The sequence below is a fragment of the Arachis ipaensis genome, chromosome B6 (genome assembly GCF_059453495.1).
Source record: "Arachis ipaensis isolate K30076 ecotype BB chromosome B6, ASM5945349v1, whole genome shotgun sequence".
Taxonomy (NCBI): domain Eukaryota; kingdom Viridiplantae; phylum Streptophyta; class Magnoliopsida; order Fabales; family Fabaceae; genus Arachis; species Arachis ipaensis.
This window is the reverse complement of record NC_142441.1, coordinates 135,528,523-135,537,031: the sequence shown is the minus strand read 5'-3', so window position 1 is coordinate 135,537,031 and position 8,509 is coordinate 135,528,523.

Sequence of the window (8,509 nt, the reverse complement as noted above, 5' to 3'; positions counted from 1 at the left end):
CCCAGAGTTGGGTACAAAGGCATTTTTACATGCCTAATGGGTGCAAGGATGTAAATCCTTGAACACCTCAGGATCTGTGGACCCCATAGGATCCACTCTGGATCTGTGGACCCCACAGGATCCCCACCTACCTCCACTCACTTCTTCTCACCACTCTCTTTCACACAACCCCATAAACCTACCTCATAAACTCCACCTACCTTCAAAATTCAAAACCAATTTCCCACCCAAACCCACCTATATGGCCGAACCTTAGCCCCCCTCCCTTCCCTATATAAAGCCCTCCATTCTTCTTCAAATTCACACAACACACCCCTCTACACTCTTCTTGGCCGAAACCACATCTCCCTCTCCCTCTCCATATTTCTTCTTCTTCTTCTTCTATTATTTTGTTTATTGCTCGAGGGCGAGCAATATTCTAAGTTTGGTGTGGTAAAAGCATAGCTTTTTTGTTTTTCCATTACCATTGATGGCACCTAAGACCGGAGAATCCTCTAGAAAGGGGAAAGGGAAGACAAAAGCTTCCACATCCGAGTCATGGGAGATGGAAAAGTTCATCTCCAAAGCCCATCAAGACCACTTCTATGATGTTGTGGCCAAGAAGAAGGTGATCCCCGAGGTCCCTTTCAAACTCAAAAGAAATGAGTATCCGGAGATCCGACATGAAATACAAAGAAGAGGTTGGAAAGTTCTAACAAATCCCATCCAACAAGTCGGCATCCTAATGGTTCAAGAGTTCTATGCTAATGCATGGATCACCAAGAACCATGATCAAAGTAAGAACCCGGATCCAAAGAACTATATTACAATGGTTCGGGGGAAATACTTAGATTTTAGTCCGGAAAATGTGAGGTTGGCGTTCAACTTGCCAAACATGGAAGAGAACGCACACCCCTACACAAGGAGAGTCAACTTTGATCAAAGGTTGGACCAAGTCCTTATGGACATATGTGTAGAAGGAGCTCAATGGAAGGTTGACTCCAAAGGCAAGCCGGTTCAACTAAGAAGATTGGACCTCAAGCCTATAGCTAGAGGATGGTTGGAGTTCATTCAATGCTCAATCATTCCCACTAGCAACCGGTCTGAAGTTACTATAGACCGGGCCATCATGATCCATAGTATCATGATTGGAGAAGAGGTGGAAGTTCATGAGATTATACCTCAAGAACTCTACAAAGTGGCTGACAAGTCTTCCACTATGGCAATGTTAGCCTTTCCTCACTTCATTTGCCGCCTATGCAATTCAGCTGGGATTGACATAGAGGGAGATATCCTCATTAAAGAGGACAAGCCCATCACTAAGAAAAAGATGGAGCAAGCAAGATAGCCCAGTCATGGAGCTCAAGAGGCACAAGAAGCTCATTTCCATGAGATCCCTGAGATGCCTCAAATGCACTTTCCTCCACAAAATTATTGGGAGCAAATCAACACCTCCCTAGGAGAATTAAGTTCCAATATGGGACAACTAAGGGTGGAACATCAAGAGCACTCCATCATGCTTCATGAAATAAGAGAAGATCAAAAAGCAATGAGGGAGGAGCAACAAAGACAAGGAAGAGACATAGAAGAGCTCAAGGACATCATTGGTTCCTCAAGAAGGAAACGCCACCATCACTAAGGTGGATTCATTCCTTGTTCTTCTTTCTTCTGTTTTTCGTTTTCTATGTCATGTGCTTATCTATGTTTGTGTCTTCATTACATGATCATTAGTAGTAGTAACTATGTCTTAAAGTTATGAATGTCCTATGAATCCATCACCTCTCTTAAATAAAAAAATGTTTTAATTCAAAAGAACAAGAAGTACATGAGTTTCGAATTTATCCTTGAACTTAGCTTAATTATATTGATGTGGTGACAATGCTTCTTGTTTTCTGAATGTATGCTTGAACAGTGCATATGTCTTTTGAAGTTGTTGTTTAAGAATGTTAAATATGTTGGCTCTTGAAAGAATGATGACTAGGAGACATGTTATTTGATAATCTGAAAAATCATAAAAATGATTCTTGAAGCAAGAAAAAGCAGCAAAGAACAAAGCTTGCAGAAAAAAAAAGGGGCGAAAAAAATAGAAAAAAAATAGAAAGAAAAAGAAAAAGCAAGCAGAAAAAGCCAATAAACCTTAAAACCAAAAGGCAAGGGCAAATAAAAAGGATCCCAAGGCTTTGAGCATCAGTGGATAGGAGGGCCTAAAGGAATAAAATCCTGGTCTAAGCGGCTAAACCAAGCTGTCCCTAACCATGTGCTTGTGGCGTGTAGGTGTCAAGTGAAAACTTGAGACTGAGCGGTTAAAGTCAAGGTCCAAAGCAAAAGAAGAGTGTGCTTAAGAACCCTGGACACCTCTAATTGGGGACTTTAGCAAAGCTGAGTCACAATCTGAAAAGGTTCACCCAATTATGTGTCTGTGGCATTTATGTATCCGGTGGTAATACTGGAAAACAAAGTGCTTAGGGCCACGGCCAAGACTCATAAAGAAGCTGTGTTCAAGAATCATCATACTGAACTAGGAGAGTCAATAACACTATTCGAAATCTGAAGTTCCTATAGATTCCAATCTTTCTGAACCTCAATGGATAAAGTGAGATGCCTAAACTATTCAAGAGGCAAAAAGCTATAAGTCCCGCTCATATGATTGAAGCTATGTTTCATTGATAGTTTGGAATTTATAGTATATTATCTTCTTTTTATCCTATTTGATTTTCAGTTGCTTGGGGACAAGCAACAATTTAAGTTTGGTGTTGTGATGAGCGGATAATTTATACGCTTTTGGCATTGTTTTTAGTATGTTTTTAGTAGGATCTAGTTACTTTTAGGGATGTTTTCATTAGTTTTTATGTTAAATTCACATTTTTGGACTTTACTATAAGTTTGTGTGTTCTTCTATGATTTCAGGTATTTTCTGGCTGAAATTGAGGGACTTGAGCAGAAATCAGATTCAGAGGTTGAAGAAGGACTGCTGATGCTGTTGGATTCTGACCTCCCTGCACTCAAAGTGGATTTTCTGGAGCTACAGAACTCGAAATGGCGCGCTTTTAATTGCGTTGGAAAGTAGACATCGAGGGCTTTCCAGCAATATATAATAGTCCATACTTTGGCCAAGAATAGACGACATAAACTGGCGTTCAACGCCAGCTTTCTACCCAAATCTGGCGTCCAGCGCCAGAAAAGGAGCCAAAACCAGAGTTGAACGCCCAAACTGGCACAAAAGCTGGTGTTCAACTCCAAGAAGGACCTCTACACGTGCAACACTCAGGCTCAGCCCAAACACACACCAAGTGGGCCCAGGAAGTGGATTTATACATCAATTACTTACTCATGTAAACCCTAGTAGCTAGTTTATTATAAATAGGACCTTTTACTATTGTATTAGGAATCTTTGATCAGTTGTATGCTATCTTAGATCACAATAGGGGGCTGGCCATCTCGGCCATGCCTGGACCTTCACTTATGTATTTTCATACGGTAGAGTTTCTACACTCCATAGATTAAGGTGTGGAGCTCTGCTGTTCCTCAAAGATTAATGCAAGTACTACTGTTTTCTATTCAATTCATCTTATTTCACTTCTAAGATATCTATTCGCACCCAATATCAATCCCCGGCAACAGCGCCAAAAACTTGATGCGGAATTTATAACCCACAAACTAACTGGCAAGTGCACCGGGTCGTACCAAGTAATACCTCAGGTGAGTGAGGGTCGATCCCACGAGGATTGATGGACTAAGCAACAATGGTTGATTAATCTACTTAGTTAGACAAACAGAAAATAGTGTTTGAGAGTTCAAAAAGTATTAAACAGAAGACAGGCAAATAAATAAGTTGGGAATAAAATATGGAGAAGGCAGTTAAGGCTTCAGAGTTATCTATTTTCCAGATTGACTTTTCTTACTAACTATTTTAATCATGCAAGATTTAATTCATGGCAAACTATATGTGACTAGACCCTAATTCCTTAGACCTTCCTAGTCTCTTCTAACTTTCATCAACTGCCAATTCCTTGGTCACTTAATTACACTTAGAGGGTTAAGTTCAATTTTAGTTTATATGCCACAGAAATCCTAATTACCTCAATATAAGAGGATTATATGTCACATATCCCGTTAAGTCCAGATAATTAGAATTTAGGAGAAATTGTTTTCAAGCTGTTGTTCAAGTAAAGAGCTTTTCCAAGTTATACAAGAACTCAATTAGAAAGAGGGTCATACTTCTGTTCCACCCAAATTCATAAGATAAAGAACGAAAACAATTCTTGAAATATAAATCAGTACATGAATTAAAATAGAAAGATAATAGTATCAATCCATACAATAGACAGAGCTCCTAACCTTAACAATGGAGATTTAGTTGCTCATGGTTCAGAGAGAAAATAAGGATTGTAAATTGGGCTGAGGTGGAATGAAAAGTTAACTGATTGGAATCCCCCAAAAGAGAAGTTTCTTTTCTCTTTTATATCTAATCCTAATTAATTTAAAATCTATTTTCTAAAACTAAAAGAATATCTTTTCCTATTAAAAATTAAAGTTTAAATTAGAATTAATAGGAATTAGCGTTTTCTGCACGTGACGCACGTAACGCGTACGCGTCGATAGCCTTCTTCGTGTGTCACGCGTACGCGTCAGGTACGCGCACGCATCGCTGTGCAACTTTGCTTTTCATGTGTATGCGTCAGGTATGCGCACGCGGCGCCATAGAAAGCTCCAAATCATGCGCACGCGTCAGGTACGCGCGCGCGTCGCTCTTCGCTGTCATCTCCTTTAATTCTTGTGCTGATTCCATTTGTGCAAGCTTTCTCTCCATCCTTTAAGCCATTCCTGCTCTATATTGCCTTCTTCTCTTTTTCTGTGGAAGCTCCATCAAATCCAACCAAATGCTACCTAAAATAAATAGAATTGCACACAACTCAAAGTAGCATCCATAGTGGCTAAAAGACAATTAATTCTTGATTAAACTCAACAAATTAAATGCAAATTTACTAGGAAAAGATAGGAAAGATGCTCACACATCAGATACTCTAATAATTGCATCTAAGAGTTATGCGTGACGCAAAATCCAGTACGAGTTAATTTTTCACAGAAATGTTATGTTCAAAGAGACGAACGAGTAACACGAATGGTGTTCACAAGAAATCAAAAGAAAGTCTTGCATACAGTTAGCTAGAGTTGTACAGAACTAATGGAGTGCACAAGAAGAGAAACCTAGATGCTTCTTAGGGGAGAAGTTTGAATCAAAGCTTGAAAAGGAAGAATAAGGCATATCGGATTAAATAGGTTCTAGTTGGCTTTAAAGGAATGTGAGTTTCCACAAGAGAGCAACTCAACGCACCGCATGTTTCCAGGATTCATAGATTATGTGATTATATTAGGATGAGTCCAGGCTTATTCCAAAAGAGGCAAGCTTTATACGAGTAAGGAATAAAATTACAAGAACGATGAATTGGGCTTTTACAGGAAAATATTCAAGATAGAGTTTTCAATGTAAGCTATAAGAGAAAGATTAGATTAAGTCATGAAGATTAGTTGGTGCGCTCTCACAAAGAAACACTTAGATTCTCTCTTCCAGTACTCCCTTTAACTCGATCCTGAGTTCTACTGATTATAATGATATCTTCACTTGTGGTGTAATTAACACTAATCCAGCTTTCAGCACTAAGTCTATTGCAAACTCACGTTCTCTCTAAGGTGGAAATTCTGGTACATCTTCAAGAATGGTCTCAAAAACTCTCTCATATAGGAACTTGGTCTCACCATGACTCGTCTCTTAATCAATTAGCAACCAAAGGTTGAATCCGCTCTATTCCTCTTCCTCAATGTCTTAACATCACTGGATTTCAAACGGTAACTCCGCATAACTCTCGACAGTTCCAATTCCTTAGGTATAATCTACCTCGCTTCCACTACATCATTCTAATTCTCATCCTTCAAGAACCTAGCTACTCCTCTAAGTTAGCTAAGTATCGCTCCATCTCGACAATAGTCTTCGACTAACCATTAGCTCAGACTCCACGATCATCAAAACTTTTCATGCTTCACAAATGGATATTATATATTAATTATATGCAAGGTAGCTAAAAACTCAACTGCTAGTTCATGGATACCTCGGGTCTGAGAATCGGATACGGCTGCATCCCGGCGTTTCCTGTGTGGATAGTCTCGAGCTATATACCCCGGCTTTCCGCACTTGTAACATACACCTAGCCCGGCCCTATGTGGCTCGTCTGGAGCAATCTTCTGCGAATTGGCTCTTCTTCACCAATTCAGTGAAATTCGTTAGCCTTTGCGGATACACGTAGTTAAAGATGTCTTTCCTAAGTTCTTTCTCATACTGAGCACACATCCACTCCTCATAGTCGGCTGGATTTCCTTGACAAACTTTTGAGAAGCAGCACAGGTTATCAAATTCACGGGTATAGTCAGTAATAGACATATTCTTTTGCTTCAGTTGCATTAACTCCAACTCTTTTGCTGTGCGAAGTGCATGCAAGAAATATTTCTCGTAAAATTCCGTCTTGAATCTACTCCAAGGGATATCTGTTAGCTCCACCTGCAAGTTATGACATAACTCTTGCCACCAATTCTGAGCATCTCCCTCCAATATGTAGGTCACTATCTCCACTGACTGTACTTCCAGAATGTGCTGAGTGTACAAAAACCTCTCCACGTCTTGAAACCATCGATTAGCCTCCAAAGCATTGGCACTTCCATTAAACTAAGGTGGACCACTCTTGAGAAAATCAGTAAGGGTCATAGACCTATAGTATTGACCTACGTTGCTTGCACCAGCACCCGAGCTTCCATCTCGAGGTCCTTGCATCGATTCTGTCCTAATATTTTCCCTCCGGTTACCTCGCTCGGATCTGCGAGATGACATTTGGTCCCTGTTCACACCAAATAATTGATATCAAGGTGATCAGTCTCAATATCTCAAGTTTAGTGCTTTAGAGTCCCAAATGCGTGCTCACGAACATGTATGCTACACATATCAGCTAGATATCCTAATAGCGCATAGACACATACACAGAGAATGCACAGAAGCATATTCAGTCCGTCTTCAGGCTCTATAGGAATGAACTACTCTGATACCATAATGTAACACCCTACTACACAGAGTTTTACGTTTAAGTCGTAGAACAGAGGTAGTGCGGTGTTACAGACCTCTAATCATAAAATATTTACATATAATAGTGGAAAGATATAATATACTAGAAGCCTCGAAAAATGGGTAAAACAAAATCGCAAAAATAAAAAGCGCAACTCTTCAGAAACAAAATTACTTGCGTGCTAAGAAACCTAAAGGTTATTGGTATGAATAAGTGAAAGAGTGAATAGAGAGCCAAGAATACAGCATAACTAGCTCCTGACTCAGCCTGCGAAGCCAAGGCTGGCCAGAGAATATATATACATACATATACAAGTATCCCAGATGCCCAAAATATAGAAACAAAACCTTAACTCTCCTGTAACCTCTATGAGAACCAAAATAATCAAGTTTCTTGGAGAGAAAGCTAAGTACATATATATACAAATTGATAGTCAAAATAACCCAGGGACTACTCCGCTTTAGAAATCTAGACGCCTAGCCAGGAGCCTCTCAACCTGCATCTGAAAACAACAACATAGTATGGGGTGAGAACCGGAGGTTCTCAGCATGGTAAAGGTCACGCATATAATATATAAGGTTCTGGGAATGCCAGAGGCAATTCTAGAACTCCAACATGCAGTTATAAAACTTAAACTCTAAGAAGAAGCCATAAAAGGGGTAGGTGACTTAGGTACCCTAAACTCACTCATTTTAATCCTATCATTAACACCTAACCAATCCGCCCTTCCTCAATTCCTCCATCATCCATGATTTAGCAGAAACAAACAACCCAACAAGTTTACGCACAAGTAGGAAACAGATAGTGCAAGTAGCAAATATAACAGGTAGCGTGATATATATTCAGTTAGGCAATCCCAGGTAATGCATAGTAGACAAAACAAACAAATGCACATGACGTATGCCTGTCCTATGGCTGATGAGGCTCATCTGTCGGTTATCCAGCCAACCCGACAAGTTCAAAATCCTTAGACGGTCCCTCGTCGCGCATCCCCATGAGTCTATGCATCAATTTTTCTTTCATTCATCATTCAAACATTCATTTATATATTACTCAATGGGGGATATCCATACCAGGGAGTTTATACGTGCATGGTCAACCTTACGACGTAGGGTCAACAAAGTATCGAGTTTCAACCTGGTATCCCAGATATCATCATTCATAAGTCATTTCATATTCATAATCATTATTTAATCATTCATCAAAGCCATGGCATCATAACTTCAATTAACATTCACATCTCTTCCTTATCACTCATCATTTTTACCTCTTTCTTTATCCCCAAGTTAACTCAAATTCCTACCTTTCGCTAATTACTAGCATACTAATAAAATCTAGGGATAACAAGACAGAAATAAGGGTTTAGAGGTTCGAAATCATGTTTAGATAATAAAAACACTGGTGCTAGAAAACAGGGTGTG